A 12809-nucleotide genomic window follows, 5' to 3' on the forward strand; every position below is an offset into this window, starting at 1 on the left:
TTAATTAAATTATGCAAAAGCCAATGGACCTTCGGATTACCTCAAGTTAAACGAAATACATACTGATACCTGTCTTTTATTATATTCTTTATTTCTCACTATCACTATCACTATCCCTTAGGAACAATCAAAATTTCAGTAGCCCTAGCTTTACATAGTAACCTTAGATAACGGTAGATCGATTCATAGTCCCTGTGGATTCGATATCTTTTAAAACTACACGACACGACTGTGCACTTGCAGTCATCAGATTAATAGACACGTAAAGTCGCGATTAAGTTTTTGGCGCCGTTGCCAGGGACTATTTAAGTCGATATCGTAACTCACTGTTACACCGTAGAGACTAGGACAATTCTTCCTTTTCTTTCTGAACGATGGTATGCCAAATACTCGTTCACAAGGAGGAGATTTAATACAACGAATTAACGAGATCGAACGTTTCATTAACGTCAAACGTCGAGCTCGCAATCTTCCCGAAGTAGCACCAATTCCTATTAATTAGGAATTGACTTTTACTGATCAAATCAATCAAATTATCCCGAAGTTAGAGATGGCTGCTATTCGTCCTCTTAGAGACTATGCCGCTCCTTCGCGCGCTGAACCGCACTCAAGTATCGCACCACCTTCGCTGGTCCAAGCTGTTCAACAGAATCAATTCTCTGGAAGCCCTGTAGACGACCCTAACCTCCATTTATCTGTGTTCGTGCAATACGCCGACACTGTCAAAGCTAACAACGTCAGTCCCGAAGCTATTCGATTACGTCTCTTTCCTTTCTCCTTGAGAGATAGAGCTAGAGCGTGGCTTCAATCCCTGCCTTCTAATTCCATAACTACATGGGATGAATTGAAGAGAGTATTCTTAGCGAGATACTTTCCGCCTAGCAAAACTGCTATGCTTAGAGGTCAAATCAACGGATTTACCCAGAAAGATAACGAATCACTCTTCGAAGCTTGGGAACGTTACAAGGACATGCTTAGAATATGCCCTCATCATGGACTCGAACCATGGCTGATCATCCATACTTTCTATGGTGGTCTCTTATATAACACCAAAATGACTATAGATGCCGCTGCTGGCGGAGCATTAATGGACAAACCCCATGATGAAGCATACAAACTCATAGAGAACATGGCACAAAACCATTACCAATGGGGTGGAGAACGAGCCGCTCTAGAGAAAACCCAAACCAAAGGAGGAATGTACGAAGTAAGTGGTATAGACCGCGTTAACGCTAAAGTAGACGCTTTAACTCAAAAGATCAAGAACTTAACCATCACTCCTTCAGCCACCGCTGCTGCTGTAACACCTAACTGCGAGATATGTGGATTGACTGGACATGTAGTTGCCGAATGTCAACTCTTGACTGGAGTCCCATCTGATCAAGTAAACTATGCTCAAGGAAACCCTTATTCTAACACTTACAACCCTGGATGGAAAAACCACCCGAACTTTTCTTATAAGAACAACAATGCGTTGTACGCACCTGGACAAGCACCTGCTGTACCACCTGGCTACCAAAAAGCGCCTGTAGCTGCTCAAAATACCCCTAGGAAGTCGAATCTAGAAATCATGATGGAGAACTTCATAGCTTCCCAACAACAAACCAATAAAGACTTCCTGAACCAAAACATCCACAACAACGAGCAACTAAAACAACTATCGAACAAAGTAGATGCTTTAGCTACTCATAACAAAATGCTAGAAACTCAAATCTCACAAGTAGCCCAACAACAAGCACCTACTGTTGCCCCTGCTGGCACGTTTCCTGCTCAACCACAACCTAATCCTAAAGGACATGCGAACGCAATAACACTACGAAGTGGAACGAATTACGATGGACCCATTGATCCTAGAACTCAAAACGTACCCATGTCACAACAAGAGCCAAAGGAAACCCAAAATACATCAACTGATGACCAAACTGCTAAGACTAAAGAGAACAATAACGAAGTGGAACCTAAAAAAGAGAAACCTTATGTTCCACCACCACCTTATAAGCCACCAATTCCTTATCCTCAGAGATTAGCTAAATCAAAAACCGAAGCGCAATTTAAAAGATTTGTAGAACTTCTGAAACAATTAAACATAACCATACCATTCACAGAAGCCATAACTGAAATGCCTTCGTACGCTAAATTCCTAAAAGAAATCTTATCAAACAAAAAGAAACTCGAGGATAACGAAACTGTAACGCTTACCGCTGAATGTAGCGCTATCATCCAAAATAACATGCCTCCAAAACTGAAAGACCCTGGTAGTTTCTCTATACCCTGCGTAATAGGTAAAACCATTATAGAGAAGGCCTTGTGCGATTTAGGAGCTAGTGTTAGTTTGATGCCTCTTTCAACCTGTAAGAAACTAAATCTAGGTGAGCTTAAAGCAACGAGAATGTCTCTTCAACTAGCTGACCGTTCAGTCAAATACCCTGTAGGAATGTTAGAGAATATCCCTGTTCGTGTAGGTCAATTCTACATCCCAACTGACTTCATCATAATGGATATCCAAGAAGATTCTAACATCCCGATCATATTAGGAAGACCGTTCTTAGCAACCGCTGGTGCAATTATAGATGTAAAGCGAGGAAAGCTTACTTTCGAAGTAGGAGAAGAGAAAATAGAATTTATCCTTTCCCAATTCCTAAAAGCACCTTCTATAATTGACACATGCTGTTCTGCCGACATAATCGACGAGTGTGTCAAAGAAATAAAATCCGAACCAAATAAGGAAACTGAGATCCTAAGAATTCCTATGCCGCCAATTCTTGAAGATGACAACTGGCGTGAGGAATATCAAGATGACCACCTGAGTGAATGCTTAGCTTTAACTCCCGATCCTATACCTAGACCTAAGAAACCTGCTATAGAACTGAAAACACTGCCTACCGATCTTAGATACGAATTCCTAGATGAAGAACGTAACCGACCAGTTATAGTTAATGCCAACTTAGGACGAACCGAGACTGAAAAATTACTTAATGTCCTAAGAAAATACCCGACCGCTTTAGGATATAACATATCAGATTTGAAAGGAATAAGTCCTTCCCTCTGTATGCACCGCATTATGCTCGAAGACGATTGTAAAACCTCTAGGGAACATCAAAGGCGAATAAATCCTATTATGAGCGATGTGGTTAAAAAGGAAATCCAAAAACTGCTAGAAGCCAGAATAATATATCCTATATCCGATAGTAAATGGGTTAGCCCTGTTCACGTCGTACCAAAGAAAGGAGGAGTTACTGTAATCACAAACGCTAAAGGCGAATCTGTAGCACAACGTACCCAAACTGGATGGAGAATGTGCATTGACTATAGGAAGCTAAACAAAGCCACCCGAAAAGACCATTTCCCTTTACCTTTCATAGATCAAATGCTCGAACGCCTAGCTAAACACTCGCATTTCTGTTATCTGGATGGATACTCCGGATTTTTCCAAATTCCTATCCACCCTGACGACCAAGAGAAGACCATGTTTACCTGTCCTTATGGTACATTCGCTTATAGACGAATGCCTTTTGGACTATGCAATGCACCCGCGACCTTCCAAAGATGCATGATGGCAATATTTGCCGACTTCTTAGATGGAATAATGGAGGTCTTTATGGACGACTTCTCTGTCTGTGGAGGAAGTTTCGAAACATGTTTAGAGAACCTTGAACTGGTACTTAAACGATGCGTAAGCGTTAACCTAGTCCTTAATTGGGAAAAATGCCATTTTATGGTTCGACAAGGAATTGTACTTGGACACATCGTATCCGATAGAGGGATCGAAGTAGATAAAGCTAAAATTGAAATTATCGAAAACCTTCAACCTCCCAAAACCGTTAGAGAAATAAGAAGTTTTATAGGACACGCTGGTTTTTACCGACGTTTCATTAAGGATTTCTCTAAAATTACAAAACCCTTAACTGAATTACTAATGAAAGACGCCGAATTCATTTTTACCGATAAATGCACTGAAGCATTCCATACGCTTAAACGAGCATTAATCTCTGCGCCAATTATGCAACCTCCCGACTGGAATGAGCCTTTCGAAATAATGTGTGACGCAAGTGATTATGCTGTAGGAGCCGTTCTAGAGCAAAGAAAAGATAAGAAACTACATGTCATATACTATGCGAGTAGAACCCTAGACGAAGCTCAAATGAATTATGCCACGACAGAAAAGGAATTATTAGCCGTGGTATTTGCACTAGACAAGTTCCGTTCTTACCTGGTAGGAGCCAAAATAATCATATACACTGACCATGCTGCCATTAGGTACCTCCTAACCAAAAAGGGTGCCAAACCAAGACTTTTGAGATGGATCTTGTTACTACAAGAGTTCGACCTGGAAATTAAAGATAAAAAAGGTACTGAAAATGTCGTAGCAGATCACCTCTCTCGATTGGAAAATCTAAAACCCGAACAAGTACCAATTGACGATGATTTCCCTTATGAAAGACTCATCGCTCAATTAGAAGCAAATGAATTCGAACCATACCATCCGAACGCTGAAACCAACAACTTAGCTGAAATAGCTTTAGCCCGCTCTGCCACACCTTGGTATGCAGACTTCGTAAACTACCTAGCTGCTGGTGTGCTTCCTCCTGATCTAAGTTACCAACAGAAGAAGAAATTCTTCCATGACCTAAAACATTATTATTGGGACGACCCACTCCTGTTCAAAAGAGGCCCTGATGGAATCTTTAGACGTTGTGTACCCGAGGAAGAAATAAGAAGCATAATAACACACTGCCATTCTGCACCGTGTGGAGGACACCATAGCACATCTAGAACCTGCGCCAAAATCCTTCAATCTGGACTTTTCTGGCCCAACCTGTGGAAAGACGTTTATTTTGCTGTAATAAACTGTGATAGATGCCAATGAACCGGAAACATTTCGAGACGTGATGAAATGCTTCAAAAGGGCATTCTTGAAGTAGAAATATTTGACGTCTGGGGAATAGACTTTATGGGTCCGTTTCCGTCGTCGTTTGGAAATCAATATATACTCGTAGCTGTCGATTACGTTTCAAAATGGATAGAGGCCATCGCTTCTCCTACAAACGATACACGAGTAGTTATCAAACTCTTCAAAAACGTCATCTTCCCTAGGTTCGGTGTGCCAAGATTGGTAATTAGCGATGGTGGTTCTCATTTCATTTCAAGAATACTTGAGAAACTCCTTCGAAAATATGGAGTAAATCATCGAATAGCTACACCATACCATCCACAAACAAGCGGACAAGTAGAAGTATCTAACCGCGAAATAAAACAAATATTGGAGAAAACTGTTGCTATATCTAGGAAAGATTGGTCAACCAAGCTAAATGAAGCTTTATGGGCTTATAGAACAGCTTTCAAAACTCCAATAGGAACTACCCCATTCAAACTCGTTTATGGAAAATCATGCCACCTACCGGTGGAGTTAGAACATAAAGCCTATTGGGCCATTAAGAACTTAAACCTAAACTACACTGCCGCTGGTGAGAGACGACTTCTAGACATAAACGAATTGGAAGAACTTAGACAAGACGCTTACGAAAACGCCAAAATCTATAAAGAGAGAACGAAAAAATGGCACGACAAGCGTATATCTAGGAAAAAATTTAGCATAGGCGATAAAGTACTTTTATTTAATTCTAGACTAAAATTATTTCCTGGTAAGTTACGATCTAGATGGTCCGGTCCTTTCGAAATAACTAACATATTTTCGAGTGGAGCGATAGAAATCAAAGGAGAAACCGTCAAACCTTTTGTCGTAAATGGGCAACGTCTTAAGTATTACCATCATCTCGAACACGATGAAAACATCGAAGTTTTTAAACTTGACGAACTGCCCGCTCTTTCGAAAAAATAGTTTTCTATTTTTTAAAATCGTCGAGCTTACGACATAAAACAAAGCGCTTGGTGGGAGACAACCCACATTTATTTATTATTTTATTTTATTCTATTTTATTTTATTTTATTTTTATTTTTTTTACCTTTTAATTTTCATTTAAATAATCTATTCTATTTTTAATTATTTTAATTTTAATCATTTGTTTTACTTTTTTTTCATACATCTTATAATAATTATTATAATTATAACTGCTATCTTAATTCGAGAAAATATTTCCTTTTTATAATTATATTTATTATTATAACTTGTTACTTAATTTTATTTTTATTTTTAAAATCGACACTAGCCTAGTTCTAACTTAATCTTAATATTTTCAACTTCTAGGTTTTTCATAACTACTAACTAAGATGCAAGAAGTCGATAATATGGAAGTTGTGTTCCGTGGTAGAGGACAAGAAGCAAGATTTGATAAGCTGGCTGAAAGACAAATGGAATTGACTTGCTACCCTCACCAATCGACTATGGTACGACTTGGTATCGAAGAAAGCGTTTTGCACCTGCTAAACCAAATTGGTTGGACTGGTTCTCACTTGTTCCGCAAGTTTAGTACCTACCGGAAGCTCACTCTGGAATTCTTGAGCTCCCTGACCTATCTTCCTAACTGTGGACAAGGACTGAGAAAAGGAGTCATTCTCTTTAGACTCTTTGGTATGGAATTTAATTTTTGCATCCGAGATTTTGCTGAAATGCTAGAGCTACCTCATGGATCAGATGCATACACCAAAGTAGCTGAAGACAGTCTTGCCTACTGGGAGTTGGAAAGATACTGGGGCAAGATCACTGGAAACGACAACCCTGAAGAGAACGAATTCCAATTTGAGAACATCCATAACCCCGCTTTCAGATACTTCCATAAGATCATCGCTCACTACATTTTTGGAAAACCTGATAACATCACTGAAGTTTCTAGAGAAGAGTTATTCATCATGTTCTGCTCCTCTCAGAATCGCCCGGTCAACGCCATCGCATTCATGCTAAAAAACTTCGAGCGCATCACGCAAGACGAAGTTTCACCTATTAGGATCGGCGGATTTGTCACTATGATTTCTAATGCTATAGGAATGAGAGTACCTTTGCTTAGATTGACACCTCTTGGTTCCCACAACTCTATGGACATTCAATTCTGCTTTAACCGAGGTATCATCGGTAACCTTGGACCTGATCAATTTGATTTGCTCATTGATAACAAAGTATTGGATCAGTTCACTTTACCGAGTCCAAGGACGAGTGTGCACAACCCTGCTAACTGGCTTTACTATGGTCAGATTCCTGAGAGAGAACCCTCACCTGAAACCCCTCAAGCTTATGAACATTTTGATGAGGAAATGCACGTATCAGAATCTGAGCCTGACACTCCTCCTGGATACTATGACCCTAATCCTGAAGATGAACCCATTCCTGATTATGAACCTCTTTCTGAAGATTCTGCTGATGATTACACTGTTGATATGACTGATGTCGAGCTCGAGCAACAACAACCCGCTACATCCACCGCATCAGTAAATCAAAGAATGCCTAATCTGAACACGCACGAGCAAGCCATCACTGCACTGCAACAAGATGTACAACATGTGCGTAACGAGCTTCACACTTTGCAAATGCATTTCTTCGATTTCATCGACACCGTCAATGCTCAGTTCGACGAAGTCTTCAAACACATTTATTCTAATGTGAATAACAATAGACGTGGCTAGATGTTACCGTTTAGATTATTAGATTTTATTTCTAGTTTTAGTAATTTCATATTCCTAGTTTAGAATTTAATTTTCTGCACTTTTACATTCTGCTCCTGTTAACACTCAGTACCGGTTTAATTTTAAATGCAATATTCTATTTATTACTGCTACTGTGTTATACTGCATTACTACTATTAACTACCATATATTCCTGGTTATCACTATTTTTTGTTGTTGTTTATAGTATGATAAAATGACACTGTTCTGAACTTTTATTCCATACTTAATGTCATCTGTCAGAACCTGTCTTGACCATGGCATGCGTGGAAACCACTTACCCGAGCTAGGAGACGCACGTGTCCATTCATGTGGGACCAGACCTCAGCATGCAAAGGACAGGAGACGCACGTCTCCATGCCCTGTCCCCCAGCAGACTGACTGCTTGAGACGCGCGTCTCCCAAGGCCAACAGTCTGCACCATTTGACCACGCATAAAGACCATATTTATTCCCTCTTGAATTTTGAATTTGAATTTCAAAATTCATTCTTCCTCATTCTTCCCCTATTTATTCCATTTAAACACCATAAACATCATTCATCCTCCATCATTCACCTCTTAATTCTTCATCATTTCCTAACCTTCTATTCCATTCAAACTTCAAACACCACCATTAATCCATTTTAATTCTCCATTAACCACACCATTCTCAAACCTCACTATAAAACCACACCACCACCACTCTTACTTTTCACAACCTTCATACCATTTTCTACCATTCTACTCTCATTTCTATTTTCCATTTTCAAAACTCACCATGCCTCCACGTTCAATCATCCGTAGTGTTCGTCCTGAGAGACCACCTCCCGACCTTTCAAATATTATTTTTCGAGAAGACGAAAATGATGCTCAAAGAACCAAATACCTCGCTTTCTATGAACGTTCGGTTGTTCCCACTAAATTTGTGAACACCGAATGTCTAGAAACTCTAGGCCTCATTGATGGTGTCACCCGTTTACTCACTAAATCTAGCCTACACCATCTTTGTACCGAACCCGTACCCACTTATGATCCGCTCGTCTTAGAGTTCTTGAGTTCTTTCAACTACGACACTCCTTCTAATCAACCGCTCTCAACCGGTAGCATCCAATTTCGGATGTTCAACCGTGAATATACTTTGGATCAAGAAGTAGTGGCTACGTACTTGCACTTTAATACGTCACCAAATGCTCTCCGCACTATCTTTCAAGAACTCAATGGTCGTTCATGGGAGCAACATGCTTTCGACCTGTGGTTTAATCTCACTGGCGAAGTCCCTACTGGTTGGAGGGCTCTACATGCTTCTCACATTCAAAACTCCGCTATACGTTATTTTCAGCGTGTTTTGGGGCACACTATTTTTGCGAGATCCAACAACCATAAGTTTAATCAACATGAATTATTTTTCCTTTATTGTGCGCTAAACAATATCCGTTTCAATGCCGCACCTTTTATGCTCCAACATATCCAAGGCTGTGTCAACGCCCTCGCTACAAACCCCTTTTTGTTTGGCGGACTTATTACCACCTTGGCATGTGCTCTAGGTCTTGGTGATGATCTCCTCTCACTCTCTCATCTCATGCTACCTGCTCAATCACTCGACCTCACTTATTGCCGTGACTCCCACTTGGTTTCACCCCGCCATGATGGCCGATACACTTTGGTCGTCAACAAATTTCTGATTCCTTATGTCATCCTTCCGTGCCCCGAAAGAATCAACATCCGTTATGTTCAGCGTTGGAGGCTTATTGAAGACAATCCTCAAGATAACCAACCTGAACATCCTAATGAACCTGTGGATGCAAATGAAGAAGAACTCAACCAAGGACAAGCTGATGTCAACCAACCTCCTCAAAACAACCCTCCGCCTATCACTCTTGAAGCCATGTATGTTGCAATTCAACGACAAGACCACCTATTTCAAGCTATGCAGACAAATCAAAATGAAACACTGAGGCTTATTCGAGAGATGCAACAGGAAAACCGTGACTATGCTATTAGGAACGAAGGCCAATACACTGAAATTGCTACACAATTGCATGATCTTAACATTCGTGTGAATGGCTCTCCTACTGATAGACGTCGCCGTGTTCGTACAAGAGGCGCAAGCAGTTCACGCAACCGCAACACTGAGGAGTAGTTCTCATGCACTGAGGACATTGCATCATCTAAGTCTGGGGGAGTCGTATTACTTGCTTTAGTTTTATTTCCTTTTAGTTTATTTCCTTTCTTTCTAGTTTATTTCCCTTCCTTGTAATGTTTTTTCTAATTCAATAAAGAATATTTATGGAATTTCAAGTCTTATCTTTATAATTCCGTAGTTATTTCAATTTCTTCCATTTTCTTGAGCCATAACAAAAATTTTGCTCTTTAACGATAAACGCAAACCCCACACGTTTGAGAAATACGAAGCTACTCAAAACGCTCAACGCATAGAAATTGATTCAAGTCAATACCCTTATTGTCCCAACACTCTAAAACCCCCAAGTATGCGTAACCGATTTGAATACCTGTTATACCGAAACCATCGACTTTAATTTTTGAAGTAACCCTTAGTAGTTTATTCTAGCAGTCAGCACCGTCTTAGATACAAACTACGCAGAGAGTCGATGAATATAAGTGTATGATCCTCATAATAATAATTATGTGCTTAACCATAATAAGAAATGTGCCTACTAAGTAAGGTGATCCTCACAAGATCATTTAACCTAACGGTCGCAAATCTCAAATACAAAGAATTTAAAAACTCATTGTTGATTGGTTCAGAAGTCATCTGGTACTGAACTTGGTAGGAAGGACTATTGTCCGATTCCCCACAATCTACAAGTGAATGCTAAGGAGTATACCACATATTGTGCCAGAACTCCATGAGAAGGATCATAGTCACTAACCGACTACTCTGCTATGTGCGTGTCAAGATAATGGGCTTAATGTGATTGCGTGCGAATGAAAAGGGTAAAACATGATGACGAGTCAAAAAGGTCGAGCTATAATGGCATGATTCGGATTGGTATGCATACTGTAACACCCTTCTAAACCCCACGGAAATTTATAATTAATTTTCAGAGTAAAACATGAAAACAAGGGTGCCACAATTCAATTTAAAACAAATTATCATAGATTCATTGTCATGCTTTCACTAAGGAACAATCTGTCATAATACATAAACATCTCATGTTTACACAGCGGAAAATTCATCATACGGATAAGCATAACATCATCTATGCAATATCCCACATAATTTAATTCAATAACAACACGATAGAGTATCATCATAAACTCTAAACTAGCGTTCCCCCAGTGTTACAATATCAGAGCATGACACCTGACGCTACACTAAACACTGACTTATGAGCTAATCCTCACCAAGTCGAAAGCAGCTATCCTCAATCTGAAAATGTCAACAGTAAGGGTGAGTCTCATCACAGTTAACAAATGTTATTGCATCTTAAATAACAACACATCATAGTTATATCATTCACCCAATTTCATCATATTCAGATTATCAGGAACATCCATCATTTACACAAACGTCAACAAAACACATCTTTCAAACAGACAATCATACTCAACATTAATTCAACAAAACACACAACCAACACATCATTGATATTTATAACACTGGAATACTTCCAATCATGTTATAAAAGTATGCATATGTATGAACTGACACTATGCATGTGGTACCAACCTCATCAAATGGGAATAACCCATGGCCGATCCAACATCATCAAGATACGGCCCTGCCAGCACAGATTCCACACAATGGGAATCATGCCCTTCACTGATCCAACACACCCTTATGGATACAGTATCATCAATGAACATGAATGAATGCAACATATACAACATACTATACCATCGTCAAGTCTAATGAGTAACATCATCAAATACCCATTTCCTCATCATCATCATAATCATCATCAAAGTATGTCTATATACATTAGCATCATTCAAATATAATCAATCATCATCATTAAAGAACATACAAGTGTCCACATCAATCATCATCATCAAAAATAAGGACACACATGTATTCACATCATTTCAAAGCAATTCAGTCATCGTCATACGACTCTAAACAAATCATCACATCATAATGTTTTTCAAAACAACATCTCATATTGTCACATTTCATCATATATGTCAACAATACATCATCCAATTAAACAAATCGTCACATGATTAATATTTCAACATATCATGTATTTAACACATCTCATCACATATATGTACAATACATCATACACCAAGAAATAAAATCATATTTAAAAATAATTGGATTCACACCTCATTTCATCATTTAAAACATAGGCTATCTCATAAGATTCATCGTGCTCGAAACGGCACTAAAAACAGACCTATGGTTCGAAAGTTACACATCATTTAACTTTCCCAAGAGATAACTATCGCTACAGCACGCGGCGCAACCAAAGTTCGCGGCGCGACCTGAAGCACACAAACACGTTCGCGGCGCCAACCTATGCACGCGGCGCGATGCGAGAAAACAAGTACCCCTTCGCGGCGCCAACACAGGTACGCGGCGCGACCTGTGCGTATCACAATTTCCTGGCATTCTGCCCACCTGTTCGCGGCGCCAACCCTGTGCACGCGGCGCGAACCGGCGATTTCAGAAACCCCAACCTGCAGAAAACAGCATTCTATGCATTCCAAACACACCCAATTCATACCAGTACGAACCTAGGGAAATCGAATGCACAAACAACACGAAGAACACCTCATAATACCTCAATCACGCATCAATTGGGACCAAAACAACATAGGTATCATGGATTCAAACATAGGGATCAAACATCATACAATTCGACTAAATCCCTAAATCTATCATATAATCCAATTGACTCAACAACATCCCTAATCAATATTATTATCTAAGAACACGATAATAGATGATAACCGGAGAGTCCCCCCTTACCTTAGCCAAAGATTCTTGATTGGTCCCTCCCTCCATTGCTCCTCTTCACGTACCAGCTTCCCAATCCCTCATCTCCTCTGCTCTGCTTTTCACGTTCCTTTTCTTATTCTCAATTCCTTATTATTTTATAAAATAACCTTTAATTGGAATAAGACCTTTACTAACATAACACCCCCTCATTCCTTAACCTCACACTTGGCCCAACACCATAAACCATCCTTTTCCAATTAATTCCCACAACCACCTATAATTCTAATTATTAATTAAATTTCCATTTAA

General features: G+C 39.6%; 1 non-coding gene across 1 annotated transcript; it reads right to left on the reverse strand.

The window, feature by feature from the left end:
* Positions 1 to 892: 892 nt before the first annotated feature.
* Positions 893 to 999, reverse strand: LOC131641789 (small nucleolar RNA R71). Its single transcript, XR_009295624.1, has one exon. It is a non-coding gene; the product is annotated as a small nucleolar RNA R71 (small nucleolar RNA).
* Positions 1000 to 12809: the final 11810 nt, after the last annotated feature.

This window comes from Vicia villosa, unplaced genomic scaffold (genome assembly GCF_029867415.1).
Source record: "Vicia villosa cultivar HV-30 ecotype Madison, WI unplaced genomic scaffold, Vvil1.0 ctg.004076F_1_1, whole genome shotgun sequence".
Classification (NCBI taxonomy): Eukaryota; Viridiplantae; Streptophyta; class Magnoliopsida; order Fabales; family Fabaceae; genus Vicia; species Vicia villosa.